This window comes from Furipterus horrens, unplaced genomic scaffold (assembly GCF_987537825.1).
Source record: "Furipterus horrens unplaced genomic scaffold, mFurHor1.1.pri manual_scaffold_1, whole genome shotgun sequence".
Lineage (NCBI taxonomy): Eukaryota > Metazoa > Chordata > Mammalia > Chiroptera > Furipteridae > Furipterus > Furipterus horrens.
In genome coordinates this window covers 42,570,327-42,590,288 of record NW_028327171.1, presented here as the reverse complement: position 1 = coordinate 42,590,288, position 19,962 = coordinate 42,570,327, and the positions used below count along the sequence as shown (strand labels likewise).

General features: G+C 39.7%; 1 long non-coding RNA gene across 1 annotated transcript in view; it reads right to left on the bottom strand.

Annotated features, from left to right (window-relative positions):
• The window catches only part of LOC150020943 (uncharacterized), a 513,888-nt gene extending 498,934 nt beyond the window's left edge, over positions 1-14,954 (bottom strand). Inside the window, exon 1 of the long non-coding RNA XR_016511328.1 lies at positions 14,894-14,954. This is a non-coding gene — a long non-coding RNA (uncharacterized LOC150020943). The remainder of the gene's footprint in view (positions 1-14,893) is intronic.
• Positions 14,955-19,962: the final 5,008 nt, after the last annotated feature.

The window sequence follows — 19,962 nt, the reverse complement described above, 5'->3', positions numbered from 1 at the left end:
TGGATACCAATGTCTTAAATGAGCCCTTGAAGCAAAAATAAAGATAAAAACTATAGTTTCAAGAAAGGTTTGAAAGAAGCTGTAAAAGGCCATGGGTTAAAGTTAAAAAGCACACATACAGGATAGGGGTGTGCTGTTGTACATGATGACAACAAAAGTTGCAACAGCCAAGTGCAAACTTTTACTGTTTTACTGAAGGTGTTTACCCAAAAGATGTACCCCCCCCCCACACACACACCACCACCACCATCATGAAGGGCAAAACAAAATGCAAACAGGAGGATGCAATAATGACAATCCAAAGGTAGGAGTGGGTAAAGCAAATATTAAGACAATAGAACAAGAGAGTTCAGGCAAGAAAAATGAAACTCTATGCGGTGAGCAGAGGTAGGGGATCAAGGCAATGGGAGGGCACACTCCGGGCAGAGAGGAGTGAAGATTAAATTTCCCTGAAGCACAAAGTTGTTGAGTTCAACTTATCCTGGTTAAAATCGTTTCAAAACAAGAGGGAACTTAACCATGATCTTGTAAGACTTTTCCTTTCTATAGGTTAAGATAGCTTGAAGCATAGGACATGGTTGGCTGATATTCCTGTACACTGCTCCGATGATGGTGTGTAATTTCATCTGGTGTTTATAACAAACTCACCATCTACCTCCAGCATGAACAAAGTTGACAGGCAACTTCCTTCCCCACAGCCTTCAGCATATACTCATGTTTCTGGCTTCATTTCCATTCAATTTTAAGACTACCTTCAAGGATTTTCTAAATTTTCTACAATTCAACACCTGAGTATAAAGTGATGAAGGAATGTTTGGAGCTCTTCACTAATACCCAGATAGCCCAATCTAGTTTTGTCATAGCTTTTGACAATCTACTACTTCCTTTGTCATTTTGTGAAGATGTGGATACCAACTTAGAAAACATTTCATCACAGTACTAGAACTTCACAGGTGGAAGGTGGAAAGAACATGGCTTACCAGAGACTGAATTCAAATCCCAGTTCTGTGATGCTGGGCAAGTTTCCTGTCTTCTCTGAGCTTCAGTTTCATCACCTATAACTTTGGGATGATATTTACCTCCTGGCTTGTTATAAATAAGATTTGTATATAAATTATCATTTACAAATTGCCTGGCACATAGTAGGTCTCATAAATGACAATTATTACTTTTATTCACTTTTCTGAGGCATGAGAATCTCACCTAGCTGCAAGTCTTCTTGTTCTGGGTCACTCCATGAAACTGTGCCCTTCCCTGAAGCCAACATAATATAGTAGAGTCATGTATAAAAACAAATATGGCTTATTTTTCAGAGCCCATTTCAATTTTCAAAGCTTAATATTAATATTATTTATAATGTAAAATGAGATCTTTATATTAAATTAAGCTGTTTATTTTATTTCTTTATCCATTCTCACCTCCATTTTCTAATAATTAACTATAATGTCTCATTAATTATTTTATTTCTGTATGTTATGCCTTGAAAGTATTAAAAATGATTAAATATTGAACATACTGAATTAGCTATTTTGATGACAGGCTTTCCATCATCTGGTGAGTATAATTTCATGCATGCTTGAAAAAAATCATTAAATATATATTCATGTATTAGTATACAAATACACACATACATGTTATGTACATAATATATATAATATTTTAACTACTTTCTCGTATACTGTTAGCATGCTAAAGTGTCATTTAACACTCTTTAAGCTCCAAACAAGTTTGTGTTTAGGAAAAACCCCACATTTTCAGAAGTTTAGACATTTTATTTTTGGCTTTGTTCACTTTATATCGTGTAGCAGCTTCCCCTCGCTGGCGGCTTCAAGCGGATGAATGATGTGGAGCCTTGTCTAAGAGTAAGGGGTGCCTGGGGAAGGTCCAGCAGTGAGCACGAGGCACCCACAAGGAAGCCAGGGCTTTAAACTCAGGAACCACCCCAGACACCCATCCCCAACTCCACAACTTCACCAATAACACTTCTGTTAGCAAGGTATTTACGACTTTTGACAAGTAGGAATAGCATTGGAAACCTCTGGTAGTGCCGTTGTCGCTTAAGTGACAGCTTTCTCCTCAGGAGACAATCTGTGCTGCGGAAGGGCAGGAGCCACGTTGTTTTCCTCAGTGCCCTTTTGTGGAATGAATGCTTAGCACCAACAGGAACTGACTGCTGTTTAACCAGTAACCTCCTTCTTGCCAAATGCAGTGAGGGGACTTTGCTCATACCTGGAAGCATTTGACACCAGATTCCTGAGAACACTTCCTCCCTTACTTTTTGCGGCACTGCCCTGTGCAGGTTCTCCTCATACTTTTCTGAACATTGGTCCCTTGTCTCCTTTAGCTGTCTCCTCTACCATCTCCCACTCTCTAACATGGAGAGCTGACAAGCACCCATGCCCCGCTGCCCCAGAAAACAGCTTCTGTTAGGCAGTCTCAGCTTCAACAATCCCCTCTAAACTTCCTATCCCTCCAGCCCAAACCTCCGCACCAAGCTCTAGAACGTCTGCACTCCGAGACATTGCTCTCAGATTCAGTATAGCCCCAAACAGAACTCATTTTGTTCTCTTCAAAGAGCTTCCTTATTTTCTGACCATGGCATCACAATTTTCTTCAGCATTTCCATGGTATGTGTTGTAAATCCATACTGCTTTGTAAGAGAAAAGATGGGTTACATTCAATTTAAAAAGTTTCTTCTCTGCAGGACTTCTTAGAGCCTTTTACATGCTAATGTGTTTTGAGGGTCTCCAAAATGAGGATTGAGTACAGATGCTTGCAAACATACTTGATTATGGGACTGTTTCTGGAAGCTCCTCTCAGGTAGGATCAGCTTCAGTGAGATACACATAAAATCTTATCCCAGTCATCCTTGACCTCTCTTCTCTTTTATATTATTTTCTGTATGTAAGTAGTTACCATGCACAAGGGATGGAAAGTACAAAGAATGAAAGCTACAGCTCTCCCCTCCTGTGTCCATGGCAAAATTACTAATTAATCAGAACTCTTTCTGACCTTTGTAGCTACCTCAGGATATTTCTCAATATACTGTTTTAAGAAGTTATTACTGACAAACCTACTGAGGCTGATAAACAAGATAAAACAGAAAAAGAAAAAGATAATGGGCTTCCCAGTCATAGAGATCAATTTCTCATTTTATTCTTTGTATGACTTTGGACTTTTAACCTCCATAAACTTCAAGTTCTTCACTGCTGGAATGGCAATAATGCTCCCCTCAGCTGTTTGTTGCAAGGTCAAATGAGTTTCCGTACATAACGGCCCACTAATGGGCACAGAGTTGATGACTGGTGAACATCTCTTCCTCCTCCCATTGTTCTCTACCTGTATAAATATTATGCACCCTTCTCTAGGCTTCCTTGGAGGATGCTAACCCATGCTGACAAGTCTCTTCTCTAACCCCTCTGGCTATCTGCATTTTCATCTTGGACACTCAATCTAGTTGTGTTGTCCAGTTGTGTTGACTTAACTCTCCTTAGGCCCCTGGCCTCACAAGTGTTTGACCTCTCATCTGCATAGACACCCACCTTCCCCACAGCGGTCAGTTCCTGATGCAGCCCTGCTTCACACTCTAATAAGGTTCACATCTGTTCTGAAAGTCTGCTCTAACCACAAACATTTGGTCTTTTGCCTCTGACCCTTGACCTTACATATCTGTTTCCCATTCTCATGAGCCTGAATCCTTCCAATTCTCCTGATTTTTGAGCCCATCAGCCTCCTTCTCTCTTTCTTTGCCTTTATGCCAAGTCGGCCCCAGCCCATGGTCATTCAGTGAAGCACTGACCACAAGCCAGGAGTCCTGAGCCATGCATCTTTGGCCATTCCTTCCATGCCCAGAACCAGACCACTTCAGGCCCTGTCTGGCTCCCAGTCCTGTGCTGCTGAGCAATGCAAATGCAGTGATTTCAGATCTGGAGACTCAACATTTTTCAGACAACCATGTACAACCATTCTCTACTTATTAGTGATGCTCTTAAGCAGTAGTGTCAGGGTGAAATAAAAATCACAACCTTTAAAAAGGCAGATTCCTAGGCCCTACTCCCAATTATTGTGATTGAGTCCATCTAGTATAAAACCCAGGGGTCTGTATTACCTAACAGGACTGGGAAAACTACTTTTCATAGGCCAACTCTGGTGACTTTTTCTACTGCCCTCAAGTTAAGAATGGTTTTACATTTTTCACTGATTGAAAAAAATGTCAAAAGAACAAGAATATTTCATGACATGTAAATATTCAAATGTTCAAATTTCAGTGGCCATTAAAAAAGGTTTTTGTTAAAAGAGTTTATTTTTCTAGAGCACTTTCAGGTTTACAGCCAAATTGAGAGGAAAGTACAAACAGTTCCAATATACTACTGGCCACCACACATACACAGCCTTTTCCATTATAAACATCATTCACCAGAGTGAGACATTTATTATAATTGACACATTATTGACACATTATTATTACTCAAAGCCTACAGTTCACATTAGAGTTCACTCTTGGTGTTTGTTCATTCTATGTGTTTGGACAAATGTATAATGGCTTGTATCAATCACTAGAACATCATACATAATATTTTCACTGTCCAACATTAACAAAGTTTTATTGGAACACAGACACATTCATTTGTTTATGTATTATCTATGGCTGCTTTCATGATACAAAAGCTAAGCTGAGTGGCTGTGGTTTCCTTCACACACATATCCCTCCTGTGTGATCTTTTATCATTGGGTATGTACTAATATTTATTGATTTAATGAGTGAATTACTGTCACTTTGCTGACTGAGACTCTGGTTCCTTCTCATCTGGTCTATTTCAGAGGTTTCCTAATGAGCTTTCTCACCTTCAGTCTGCTCCAAACATTCCTAGGTGTGCTTGCCAAGTTCATTTTCCTAATGTAGACCTCTGGATCATAGTTTTATCTTAATCAAAAACCTTCTCATTGTTCAAAGAATTGAACCAAACATATAAAATTGGAGTTCAAAGCCCTCCAATATGTCCTGCATGATCATTTAAGACTATTGTATAATTACCCAAAACCCAACCTGACTTTTCACATTCTTTATGCTTTGGTTCCAAAACTGCTTCTGTTGCAATATTTCATCCTTTCAAGATCTGCTTTCTCCATAATACCTTTCCTGATTCCACATAGTTGAATAACTTTTGATCTTCAATATTTTAATTCACATAGTACTTGTTTTACTACTTTTATGAACCATAATATTTCCAGCCTATTACTGTTACTAATGATTGGCATTATTGAGTAGTCCAGTCTACAAACTCCCCGAGAGCAAGAACTATGCATTCAACTCATATTCTACCTCATAATATATTTTCAATGAACATCCAGTGAATTAATAGTTATTTACGTGTTTTACATGTATTAAAATGCTTTGCAATTCAATTAGCTCTTATCTAAAAAAACTCTCCCTCAATTCCCAAATTTTCTTCCACCTCTGACCCTAGCAAAGCTGCCTCTCCCAGTGAAGCTGCCTGAGAGAATTGTCCACAATCTCTTCTCTCATACCTCCCACTCTCCTTTGCCCACTGCAGTCTGGCTTCCACACCATTCCTCTCTCCAAGATGCTTTCACAAAGTCAATCACAAACTCTTCATTGCTACCTACACTGTGTCTTTTCTGTTCCTTAACTTACTAGACATTTCTATTGAAAGATGGTCCCAAGTTTCTGTCTTGGGCTCAGACCTCACCTGAGTTCCACTTTAATTGTTCAGTTTGCTCTAGATATCCTCACGTGAGCGTCAAACCCAGTAGAGTGTTCAATAAATATTTGTTGAATAAAGACAAGCTGCCAAGACTGCTCTTCTTAGTCTAGATCAGGGTTTCTTAACCTGTTTTATCCTAGGCCTTCTTTTCAATAAATGTGAAAATCTTACGCTCTCCCTGCCCCCCATACCAAATGCACTCTGACTCAGCTGCTCACCCTTCACCCAGAGGTCCCTGCAGGCTGAGAATGACTGACCCTCTGCTCATTCCCATAAGACATCAGACCAAGATGATTCTGCAGAGCATTAGTTTCTGAAGTTTTAAATTATTAAAACAAACTAGTATCTTTTGATTTTTCCAAATATAAAAGTATACTATAATGTGAAATACGTTCATAGGCCTATTGAAATAATATACTACAACAACCCAGAGATCCTGCTCCCCCTTGGGGGTTGGGGGTAGGGCCATCCTTCTCCTCCTACTACATATCCTCCCAGCTGTTAAACCCAGTGCTAGAACTTCTCTAAAGCAAAGTGTAGCTCTAAAATTGTAGCTCTAAAATCTTCTAATGTCTTTGATCTCCTGGAATTTTCCTTTCCTCTCTCTCATCCTCTGTCCTGTGCCTTCCCTTCATACTTCTAACCCCTACCCCTTTCATTTTCTTTTCTTATTTTCACCATATTGATCATGGATTGTGCTGTCCCTGTGGGCAACTGATTTTTTTTTGGAGGCCAGAGAAGTAACTGGTGCATTTTGGAATTTTCTTTTCCTTTCTTTCTTTTTTCTTTCTTTCTTTCTTTCTTCCTTCCTTCCTTCCTTCCTTCCTTCCTTCCTTCCTTCCTTCCTTCCTTCCTTCCTTCTTTCTTTCTTCCTTTCTTCCTTCCTTCCTTTCTTTCTTTCTTTCTTTCTTTCTTTCTTTCTTTCTTTCTTTCTTCCTTTCTTCCTTCCTTTCTTTCTTCCTTTCTTTCTTTTTTTCTTTCCTTCTTTCGCCCCTGCAGGTTTTATTGTATTTAAATTTTGATACAGGAAAGTACCTAATGAAATTAGCTAAATATGTACATTTAAAATCACTTTTTCCTGTCCCCCACCTTTACATTTTGGAATTTTCTATGAAGAAATACAAGTGATTATCTCCTTGGCCATGCTTAGCAGTCGAAAACTGAAAAAAATTTTCCAAACTGCTTTATAGAAGTCATTCAGGCCAGGGCGAGAAAGATACGTCTGCTATGTGCTTAAAAGGCCTTATTTCCAGATCTGGCTTCCCCAACAGACAACAGAAATCCTAAATTCATGAATGATGCTTAGCCAAATTCTAACTTTATGCACAGCAGAATCTGAGTGGGTGGTGGGAGTGTCTTAATTTTTCTTGTGCTCACATCTTCATTTCACTGTGTGCTGCCGGCTCCTACCTTTGAACTGTTAGGATGCTAAACTGCTCCACTGGATGAAGCAATCTGCCTTTCCTTCTGTTGAAAGAATTGAATATAGCTATGGGGTATTTTTTGTCAACATTTTTTTTTTTTGTCACTATGCTCATGTCTTTTCACCCCCAATGATCTAGCATATATTTGCTAAGAGCACTTCCCCTTCCAGTGAAAGGAATTGTACATTATTAAATCTATTCTGTAACTCTCTTAGTGGGAGAAAAATATATATAATCTTTCATACTGGTTTCAGAGCGCCTTATAAAAAGTCTGTGAACAACAAAAGGCATTTATTTTTTAGCCTCCAATTCACTCTTGTAAGACATACTCATTAGAGTTATGACAGTATAGGCAACTTTAGATGGCTGGCAGATTGGACATTCTCTCCTAAGAGCTACAAGTTCAAGGCTCTAAGAACTTTATAACATCAACTGTTTAGGCCAAAAAGCAGAAGCAAAGACCTCAGTAACTCAAAATAAAACCTACGCAGAAAATATACTGGTGTGCAGGCAAATGAGTCACTGAAAGCTTTCTAAACATGGGGTTTCAAAAGTTTTATAGAATGTTTCCCAATTTTCACTGCATGCCTCAAACTCCAAACAAATTATATGTCTTGAGCCATTATAGTTGATTCCTGCACTTCTCTCCTCAAATTTTCTTAAGAGTGCATAGAAGCTGTACTGATAAAAGTCCTAATACCTATTCACAAGTCCTTTGTGATGGTAAAGCTAAAGACTTGGTTTTCACTTACCAGTGTCTGTGGCCTCTTTCCAGTCATTAGCATTCTATTATCATTTAAGTACACTTGACATTACCCTGGCTGGTTTGGCTCAGTGGATTGAGCGTTGGCCTGCGAGCTAAGTGTCGCTGGTTCCATCTTCCAGTCAGGGCATTTCAGAGAAGGAAAACTCTGATTCCAAAAAACCTCCGCTGCCTTGTGGCATACCTCTTCAGGGGAAAGGCTAAGGGAGTAAACCCCGACAGAAAATCCGGAGCCAGAGTCCCTAAGGCGGTTTGACGTTGTAGTCAACACTGGCAACTCCTGCCACGCACCTGAAGCCAAGCTGTATTGACTCCATCTTTCCCTTGGACCCTTCAGCTGCGAAGAGAGGGGGGATCTGCTGCATGGGCAACAGCAGACCCTCCATATCACCCTGCCCAGGCTCTGTAGCTTCATCGCAAGATGTCGATTCAACACGGGAGGAGACAGATACCGTGTCACTCCCGAGTCGGACTGCACAGCCATTCTCGGCGGTGCAGATAGACTCTTAAGAAGCTACACCATCGTCTCTCGAGACGGACAGCTGCCGCCGCCGCCGCCGCCGCCGCCGACGACGACACTTGACATTGCTCATTTAACATGTAAGTTAAGTATATAGTTCCCTATTGCAGTGCACAATGAAATTTATGGGACACAATTGAAAAAGGAGACTCAAATTCATTTCTAGCATTATGTTACTAGATAAATTGCCTTTATTTATTTTCTTAGTCTCAACTTCACCTTTCCTTTCATATTTAACTTTCTGTTCAAAGGCCCACACAAAGTTGCATGTTCTAGGTTTTACTATGGTACCCTGGATTCACGAGCACGGGTAGCTAGAGGTAAAAACATAATGAAATACCCTGTTATATCTATTGATAGAGATTGCTGTTTTCTGTATCTTCCATGAAGTTTCACTGAAGAATATTCTTTCAGAATTAAGTGCCTGAGAAACTGGTATATTTTCCCTAATGGAACACATGTAGTGGGATTTTTTTTTTTTTCAATTGCTACATAATCCTCACTTCTATTAAGAATGACAAGAACTATTACCAGCAGGGTTACTGGGGGTGTGTTGAGCATGGCCCTGGGCCTAGATATGCAAGTTCCATTTTAGGAGCTGGGGCAAAAGCTTTGCTCTTCCATAATAAAGGTATGAGGAATTTACAGAATGAGAGAGAAAAGGGGATCCAGGAACAGAAGAAAACAGCTAGAGAAGCTGAGTGGAGCGTAAGGGAAGGGTTGAAGAGAGAAACCTCCAGTATTGGCAAACTGAGAAGGCACTTTTCAGACCAGAATGTTCAATAGGGATGTTCAAGTGTTTTGATGTGGGACATACAAACTAAACTCTTCCCCCCACCTCCCACAACATCCCCCACCTCAGTGAAATCTACATTGCTCACTCACCCTGTTACAGAGAAGTCCCCTGAAAAATCCCCAAAGGGATGGGAGAGGGGAGCAGCTTTTAAGATGCCTTTGCATATCTATGGCTGGTAGCTAGTGCCTTAGTTATGCAAATAGCTTTGGTTCTTCCAAGGCCCCAAGGAGATGGGAGGGATTTTGACAATGGAATGGTGAGGAAAAAGCATACAGGGCCTGCACAAGGTTCTGTAAATGGTCAGAACCTGTTACCACACCCACAGCATCACAGGCCAGCCAGGGATTTAAAAAGAAGGCGGCAGCCTTTTTTTTTTTTGAGAGGAGAAGCAGTTTTCAGGGAGTAGAGGGAGAACCACACAATTTGCAGAGAGGAGAACCATGCAGTTTGCAGAGAGAGTAGAAAGGAGAACCACGCAGATTGTAGAGAGGGAAAAGTAGAGAGGAGAAGTGGTTTGCAGAGAATAGAGGGAACTCTATGTGGTTTGTTTTGCAAGGAGATAGAGAGTTCCACGCAGTTTGCAAGGAGAGGGAAGAGAGGAGAACCACGCAGTTTGCAGAGTAGAGATGTTACAGAAACCGGGGAGTCGAAAAATCCCCAGAGTTTGCGGCTGGGGGATGGGGAGAAGGAAGCAGCTTTTCAGAATGCCTCCACATGCCTGAGGCTGGTAGCTAGTGTCTTTCTTATGCAAAATGGCTTTAATGCATCCAAAGCCTCAGGTAGATGGGAGGAGTCTTGAACCAGGGGATGGTATGGAAAAAGCACACAGAGTCTACGTAAGGTTCTGTGAATGGTCAGAACTGTTTGCAACGCCCACTGCGTCAGAGGACGCAGTCAGGGATATATAAGCAGCTGTAGACATTCTCTCTCTCTCTCTCTCTCTCTCTCTCTCTGCCTCTCTCTCTCTCTCTCTCCCTCTCCCTCTCCCTCTCTCTCTCCCTCTCCCTCTCCCTCTCCCTCTCCCTCTCCCTCTCCCTCTCCCTCTCCCTCTCCCTCCCTCCCTCCCTCCCTCCACGTGAAGGGGCCTTCTCCATGCGGAATAAAGAAGCTAAGTTCTCCATGTGGCTTGGAGAAGGGGTCTCCAGGGCTTTAAGAGGCTCTCGCCATGCAGTTTTGAGGAGAGGAGATCCATGCGGTTTGCAGGAACAAGGCAGTTTACAATGCATTGAGAGCTGGAGGGCACCACAGCACAGAAAGGATCTCCCCAATCAGAATTGAGTGATTGGCAGCTGCTGGTAAAGCTGAACTGTGTTTGGAAAGTAGGGAAACGGTTTCTCTAACTTTTCTAAAACTAGCCTGGTTTGGTGGGGGGGAGGCAAGAATATGTGTTTATGGGTGTTTTAAAGAACATAAGACTTAACAACAGAAATCCGCAAATAACTAAATCTATATAACTGTTAAATAAACTATCCTTTTTCTTTTCACTAACCTCTGCTATTGAGTTATAATTTTGGCGGCGGGCAATCGGGCCCCTAACTAAAAAGCCCGTGGGTTTGATTTCAATTGGAGCAGCCCAGGGGTTCTGTAACAGAGAGTTTCATGCAGTTCACAAGGAGGTAGAGGAGAGAGTTCCACGCGGTTTGCAAGGAGGCAGAGAGAGAGAGAGACCTATGCAGCTTTGAAAGGGCAAAGAAAGAACCATGTGTGATCCAGTGCAACATGACACATGTTTTCCTGGATTGTTATATGGAGGCTGATGACATTGTACTCCAGATCCTGAAGGAGACAGCTGACAGATAAGGGATGGGGAACTTCTGGGCATGTTTTTGACTTCTAGCCTTTTGGGGAGCAAGGGAGGTGCCAGGCCCCATGGGAGAACAGGGCTCTGCCCTCCCCAGGTTGGAATATTGTATATAAAGACCTGTTTTCCTCAACACTAGGTGTTGGGTTTTACACCAAGGCACCACGTGAAAGAACCCCCTTTCTCTCTGTAACAACCTTGCTGTGAAAATGAACTCTATTAGGGAACCTCAGTGAAGAGCTGAGGTCTGTGACTGGGAGTTGGCCTTTGACAAAAACAGAACGTGGTTAAGCATGTGCAGGAGACTGTGGGGACAGCTGACATCTGTGTTACCCAAGGAAGGCCCAGGCTGTGAGCGTCAGAGAGACCCAGATTTAACCCACAGACCCAATGCTGTTTCTGTCACCAGAGGCAGGCCACTGCTGTTCTTTGATCCTACAGGTTTTCCACTGTAAAATGAGAGTAAGGATAGAGGGTTTGGGGGTTGTTGCAAGGATTAGGGCTAATATATATAAAATGCTCTCTATACAGAAGTTACTGTTAATGATGGAGTTTTTTTCCTTTTTATTTTTTTCCCCCGCTAAAAACCCTGAGCCAAGTCTGCACTGGAAAAAACAAAACACACACAAAAAAACCCAAAGTCTGAAATGTATGGCCTTCATATGGGTGCTGTTCTTTTTTCCTCGGTTTCTTTTTCTCTGTTCCTAATTGTTTAGTCATTATTTATATCAGCTGTGTTGTATACAACCTGCATCAAAGCCCTCATTAACAGTGGTACTATGTAAGTACAGGCCTGTCATATATACTCCCAGTTCCCCCATACTGAATTTTAGAACATGATGGGAGTTGGTACATTTTTCCTCCACTTCAGATGCTGCTCCATGCTTACTGCCTCATGGAGTTGTCTGACCAATTTTTGGATTGACCTTGGCATTGTTTAGAAGCTACCCTGCACTCTCTTGCCTTGTCCCCTTTATCATCAAAAGCTGGCTCCTCTCTGGGATTAGTAGTGAAACAGAGTCTGTGGAAACCTGGCCTCATCTTCTTTGTCATTATGTCATTACCAACTAAGCTGACCACACTCGACCATCATATTTATGTCAAAATTTCTGCCCATCCTACAGGATGTGAGAAAAGAAACAAGTAAGGCACAGATAACATTCTCATTTGATGCCTGAGGGAGGTGAGGCCCTGAAATGTCAGTGATCAGCCCAGAGCCACATTAACATAAAACTGGCATGGAAACCTGGCCACGCACCTTTCTGTATTCTGGACACTAGAGAATGTGACCTCTTAACACACACTGATTAGTCAAGCAGTCTATTGCTTGTCAGCACATCAAAGTCTGGGCACATTTACTTGATCCTGCTGAAGATTATACAAGAACAATCTTCAGATAATAGGTCCTACTGACAGAAGAATTGGGGCTGCACGAGCCTAACCTCCATCTTTGGGTTCTATCCCTAGTCTGTGAAAACCCTAAAACCTCAACACTGTCACTGTAATGGAAAGAGCGCCCATTTCCTGAAACAAAGCCCATGGAAGTTTTAATTTTAAAAAAAGGGTAACGACTTTAAAGTCAATCTCAGTTGCTTTGGAGTCTTTACAAACATGTTCCCCTTTTCCTTTCCTCTAATAACTTTTGAAGACACCACAAAGGTCTGGATTTCTAAACTTTCCAGGAGTGGTGCTTTGTTTGTTTGTCTTTGTTTTTTATTGTGACTTTGAATAGACTACAATGTGTAGTACATTAGTTACATCCAAGAATACGAGACCTTTGAGCAAAATATTTGAGAATGTTCCCCTTGACCCAGTGGTTAGGTGGGAAATATCTAATGCTCCGGTTTTCCAAAATGCAGGTGCTTACAAAATAATGTTTACACTTCTGTTGAGGGGGAGGAGAAACATGCATTGCTCCACTAACAAGAGCTTGGGAACAAGGTTAATCCTTGATAAACTGAGCAACAGAAACCTTAGCTGATTTTCATGTCTGATTATCTATTCCTTAACATGCTTTTACAGAGATTCTTTACAACTATACTAAGACAAAGTACCTCTGGCTCTCACCAAAAGTACTTTAAAATTACACAGAAGAGAAATATTGCAATATGCTTACAAGATTGTCTAGGCAAGAAACTAGTAAACAAAAGACACAAAGCATTACTATCCAGGTACTAATTTGGATTAGCAATAAAACAATGACACTCCTAAATAATAAACATTTTCTTTAAGAACTAAAAAAAAAAAAGTAGCAACAATCCTAATTTAACAACAATCTTAATGTATATAAAAAAGAATAAAATTAATATTATAAGAAAAAATTATGCATAACTGGTATAATTATTACATCTCTCAAACAAAAGTTCTTTTATATTGTGCTTCTCTATCAGTTCAAGATTGTAGGCAGTGATCACAACAGCACTTTACAGATCATCATGAACATCACGTTGGCATGGATAACCCAACAATCCAACTTGTTCTCACAGGAAGAAATCACACTTAGATCCACCAAGATGTGTACCAATTAATTTTACTCTTCTACCTCCCTCCCACCCCTCAGGCTTTAATCATCTGTTTTGTAGCAATTATTGTAAATTACAGGTAACAACAACCTTGGAACTTCAATACCAATACAAACCAATACCCCACTGCCACCTTTTTGGCAGTTTGCCATGTATACGATATTAAAGTTAGGCAGTAGGAGGCAGCAAATGGCTCAAAACAATAGGCAAAGACACTGATGTAGGAAGTTGGAAAGGAATCTAAAGCTAAAAAACATAGAAAATAGACTTCTTTTTAAACACAAACTTCCAGCAGTTTAGATTTGCAATAAGGAACAACTAGAAGGGAAAGGCTTTGGCCCTTGTATAGACCTTTGTGAAATTATCTGGACCCTTTCCCCATTTCAACATCTGTAAAAGAAAAACCCTGACAGCTACCTAAAGGGTTAAACAACAAAGGTCTTGGTTTCATTTAACTTGTTTTATTTCTTGGCTCCAGAAACGAAGGTCTCATGATTGCCTACATGGAAATCTCAGGTTGTACTTGCTTGGCAGTGCCCACACCAATACAAACACTGTTCAAGCCATCACGGAGACACTGGGACCGGTTCTGCTCTGTATTGTTTCATTCTGACTAAGGAATTTACCTATTTAAAACTTGCACCATAGCTACTTTAAAAAATGCCAACAATGCACCTGAGTTTTAAAAAATACATGTGACATGTGTTTTAAAGTATGTCTTCAGATAACACATATCTGTCTTATTTTTAGGAACCTAAAAACGGACTTTCTAGTTTAATATAGGGGGGAAATATCTCTAAATAAAACTGTGTTATATTAGTTATATTTGATTAAAATATAAGAAATGTAGCTTAAACCACCTTACAATTGTTTGATTGCTTTGTAATAAAACAATCTTGCCTTTCTATAGATATTTATTTTCAAGAAATAAGCTCATGTAATTTATACAAGCATTATATTTCAAGTACAAATAGAAAGCTCTTCAGAAAACATGACTAGGAACCAAAGTTATAAATGTGTAAGGAAGATTGTATGGTGTGTGAGACAAGAAAACTTAACATCTCCAATGACAGTTCCCTGCAATTTTTGCATTGTTTCTTGAACTGTTGCACTAAGAATACATACATTATATGCTACATCATATTTAGCTATCACAGAATACACAGCATTAGTGAAAAACACACTCATTTTCATGATAGTAATATTGTCATAAACAGTTAAATTAAACCAAAAGTAATCCACATCAAACAATGCAAATGCTGCTCAAAACCCATTTTCCTTCTAGCCATGAATGATGAATCCAAACTCTTCCAATAATTAAAGAAAATATACATTACTTACTGTTTTTAAGATATCTATGCCATCCGTCTGAACTCAAAGGGGTAAAGAAGAATCACTGTCATGAGGAAATCTAGCAAGCAAAAAGAGGAAAAATAGCAAGTGTTAGTTGTCTGAAAATTAGCATCTTCAGGTTTTCTTGAGGTACTTCCCACAAGGTCCCAGAGCAAAGAAGAAGGAAAAAAGTTGGAGAACAACATCACACACTTCACAAGCCGACTTTCTCCACAAACCCATGCAGCTCCAAACTTTAAAGTAGAGGCTCAAAATGTTGAGCATCCTGATTGAGCAAATATCCAACTTCGGTATCACTGGTTACGTACACGATTTCAATAAGATGAATGCATCTCCAAAATTATGGTTACTTTAATGTATTATCCAGATTTTCCCCTTGTTTCTCTCCCTTTCTCCCTTTTCCATTCACATTTTTCTTCCTTCAAAATGCACATAGGTCTGTTCTTCCTTGTACCCCGAGTCAGGCCTGGCTTTGAAATGCATTTCAATCTCTCAACACAGACTGCTTTCATTGCATTTAGGGTCCCACTAAGGCCCAGCTTTAAAAGCTACTGATTCTTTTTTTTCTTTAGCCTTCCTCACAAAGGAAGGGTATTTTGTAAATTACCAGCTCGTTCAGATCAACAAAAGGTACTTTCATAGAAAGCCCCATTTGATTTTGCTCAAATTTGATTACAAGGATGGAGAAAAGGAAAGGAAGTCAAAAAGAAAAACCCCAGATGGCTTTTTCATTCATCTCAGTGAATGAGCTTTATCTGTGCCTTTTGAAACTGTAGCAGTGGAAAAGCATTTCTGTTGGCTTAAAAAACTTGACAAAAATTATTGGTTTGCCATTTCTCATGTAACAGCCATTGGGAACTGGATGAAAAGACTTTTTCATGGGATCGCCTGCTTGGATCAAAATAATGGAGATTAGGTATTTCATTATAAATTACAGTGGGAGATAGAGCAGGCTGTCATATTAATAGTAACCTGCTCATGGCCTTCAATAGTAGCTATTCTCCTAGACAAAAGACCAAGGGGGTTGTCTATTGAACTTGTACTTTAGGCCTGATCAATTTTCTATCATCAAGGCAAAAGGTGAGATGGCTAACAAAAGAATTCACACATGAGTGACCTCATAAGACTACAGATAAAACAGCTTAAAGAAGCAAAACACATCCTGAAATTATGGATGATAAACTCTATAAAGGAGAAGAAGATGGTATGAGAGTGAGAGAGGAAAAGAGCAATGATCTATAATTCTCCTCTCTCTTCTTGGCCAAACGGACACATTAAAAGCTACTTGTTTTCAGCTGCAGATAATTGCAACGTTTGGTTTGCAGTGGTCTGCTTTAAATCCCTCAGCTGACTTTTTTTTTTTTTTCTCCTCAGCACAACTCCAGTCATTTCATTCTTTGTTACAATAGCATTGCATTTCAGACAAAGCCTCTACAAAGAGTCACACTTAAAAATAAAAAACCAGAAAGAATCACAAGCAACACAACCTTCAAAATACCACACAGTACAATTTGTGTTTGTTTGCTTCAGGTTGCCAGCCTCTCCCCTGCCTCTCATGCACTTACTTCTTAGAATCTAAAGCATTTTAAAGACGAAGCTGTACCTGCAACTAGAAGACACAGAATCTTAATGAAGCATAATGAAACATGTGATTCAATGAAGATGCTTTCAGAAAAGAGTGATGATAAGACACTAAGCCAAAAAAACTAGTGAAGGATGGGTGATTAGTTTCATCCAATCACAAGGAATAATTTAATTCCCAATTGTAGTCGTCCAAATCACTGCAGAGATTGCTAAAATTTTCTTGTCTGGTATATTTTCATGGAGTTTTCTTCAACTTCTCTAAAAATAACAATAATTGGGATTTCTGCCTGTTAGTGTTAGTGTTCCCTGAATTTCAGGATTGTAGTAGGGAATTTATATTCCAAAGATAAAACCCAAGTTACCAGGGGTTACTGTAACCTGGAAATGCAGAAATAGTATAACACTTTATGAACATTACATAAGGCTAATGCAAAGTAAAAATATATGTGATCAGAATGTATTTTGACTATGCTTTTTTTTTTCTTTTAAGCCAAGGAGTCATATAAGATTATCAATGTAAAAGTATTCCAACTGCCTAAAAGCTTAAGAAAATACCAAGACTATCATCCACTACAGCAGTTGTCAAAATAGCACTACATTCTGAAAGGCACCCTTGACAGTTATAATGGGCCCCCTCCCAAATCTTGGGCACAAGTAATCTTAGCACTCACTCACAATATAGTAGATCATTTTTGTATAGTTCAATAAAATAAGAATATAGTATTATCTGAGGCATATATACAAATGACTCCACACATGTATAAAATTGTACTTCCTTTGTTCTTAGGAAATCCCTGGATCCTTGAACTACTTTAACCATTCAGAGAGACCCCAAATTCCAGATTATTAAAAGATCAATTAAACAACACTGGGGAAGCCAGTGACTAGGCAAGCTCTTCCCACTACTGCTGTAAATGTGAATTAATGTGACCTTTCCAGAGGGCAACTGGACAACGCCTTCAAGAGTCTAAAAGCTCTCCTAACTGTTCTGGAGTTAAACTAGCTGAGCACCAATTAAACTCGACCAACTCCCAATTACAACTTTATGACTTTGGCTATTAGCTTCTCTATGCTTCAGTTTTCTAACCTATAAAATGGGTATCTCAAAAGTGTGTTATGAGAATTACATGAGTCAGTATATGTAAAGCATTAAAGGTATGACTAGCACACTGAATAAGTATTAGATATTATTATTACAATATAAATGCTCCAAATCTGGAAAATTATTAACTAAATTGTGATAAATAAATACAATAGTATGCCACTGCTGGGATTACTCTATACCCAAAGAATCCTGAAACACCAATTCAAAAGAACCTATGGAACCCTATGCTCATAGCAGTGCTACTTATAATAGCCAAGTGCTAGAAACAACCTAGGTACCCATCAGTGATGAATGGATTAAAAAACTATGGTACAGCCCTGGCTAGTGTGGCTCAGTGGATTGAGTGTTGGCCTATGAACCAAAGGCTCACCAGTTCGATTCCTAGTCAGGGCACATGACTTGGTTGTGGGCCAGGTCCCGAGTTCGGGGCATGCAAAAGGCAACCTGATGTTTCTCTCCCTCTCTTTCTCCCTTCCTTTCCCTCTCTCTAAAAATTAATAAATAAAACATTTAAAAACTAAAAACAAAAAAATCTGTGGTACATTTTCACAATGAAATACTACACAGCAGAAGGAAAGGAGGAACTCCTACCTTTCATGACAGCATGAATGGAACTGGAGAGTATTATGCTTAATGAAATAAACCAGGTGCCAAAAGACCAATACCATATGATCTCACCTAATACAAGAATTTAATGAACAAAATAAACAAACAAGCAAAATAGGCATGGGAACAAGTAACAGATGAACAGTGACCAGAGGGGAGGGAGGAGGGGCAGAAGGGGGGAAAGAAGGGGAAGGGTCTAGTCAAGGGACTAGTATAAGTGACCCAAGGACAGGGACAACAGGGTGAGGATTAACTGTGGGAGTGGGGGGGGGGGCAGTGGAGAGCAAGGGGGGAACAATTGGGACAACTGTAAAAGAACAATAAAAAATCATTTTTTAAAAAAAGTGCAATATTAGCAATGGAGATCGTGTTTTTAATGACATGGAAAAAATTCATACTAAGTGAAAAAATTCAGGATACAAAATTATATATTATGTGATCTCAGGTATAAGTATAATAATATACATGTGCATTAAAAAGTGGCAATAGCAGTTATTCCTAGATCACAGAATTTCAAGTGATATTTAGTTTCTTTTTATACTTTTTAAATTTTAAATCCTTTAATGAAATTTAAAAAATATTTTTAACTCCTATTTTTATAAAACTTAGTTTATAAAGAAGGACGAGAACAAGAGGTGTATTTATCAGAGATAAGACAGACTAAGGGGACAGTCAGAGCCTATGCCAAAGCTCACCTCAGTGCTTAGCACTACGATCTGGAAGTGAGATGAGCCTCCACGATTGGAAAGTAAGATTAAGCCCTAAAATGTAAACAAGTAAAATTCAAGCATAATGGACCCACAAAGTACCCAGCCCAAGAAACTGTTAGTATATTGTTTACCAAAGGCATCCGACAACAGGGGAATCCAGCAAAGTGACTCAGGGATGAACTTGCAAAGATACACACGTACCAACATATACAGGATATGTGTAACAAAAACAGCTTTGATCCAATCAATCAGGGGCAAAGGAAAAAGCTGAGGAACCATAAGATGTTTCGACAACAGCACAGAGTAATTACCTAATCAACTGCAGGGGCAGCTAAATACAGAGACTAAAGGTTACAGACAAGGGAATGTCTGAAAAGGAGGAGTAAAGCCCAGAAGAAGGTACTTGTTCCTGTCCCTCTTTCTACCCACTGGGAGCTTGAACCTGAAGACTAGAAGGGAGGTGCATGGAAGAGCAGACCTGACCCCTACCCCTGCTGGGCCCTCAGTCAAGTCTGAACTCAAGGGTGGGAGAAGGGTGCGGAAAGGGGGAAGCCTAGAATGTTTAATTAAGATGCACTAGTCTTTAGTAAGTAACAGTGACTGGAAAGTTATGAAATATCTCAAGGTATTAACAGCCAGGAAATGACCAAGCATTACTGAAGGTGGAGTAGAAACCTGAATTCAGATTACTTGGTAAATGAGTTATATCCATATTATTCCCTTTTAGAAAGAAAAATGTAAAAGCTAAGTGCTAGAATTTTCAAGGAACTTCAATTAATAAAGAGCAAAGTTTAAGAATAAGAAGGTGCCATCTGATCCAGCAATTCCACTTCTGAATACATACCCAAAAGAATTGAAAGCAGGGTCTTAAACAGATAATTGTACACTCATGTTCATAGCAGAATTATTCACAAAGCCAAAAAGGTGGAAGCAACCCAAGTGTCCATCAATGGACAAATGGATAGACAAAACATGGTATACAGGCCAATATTGCTGATGAACATAGATGCTAAAATCCTCAACAAAATACTGGCAAACTGAATCCAGCAACA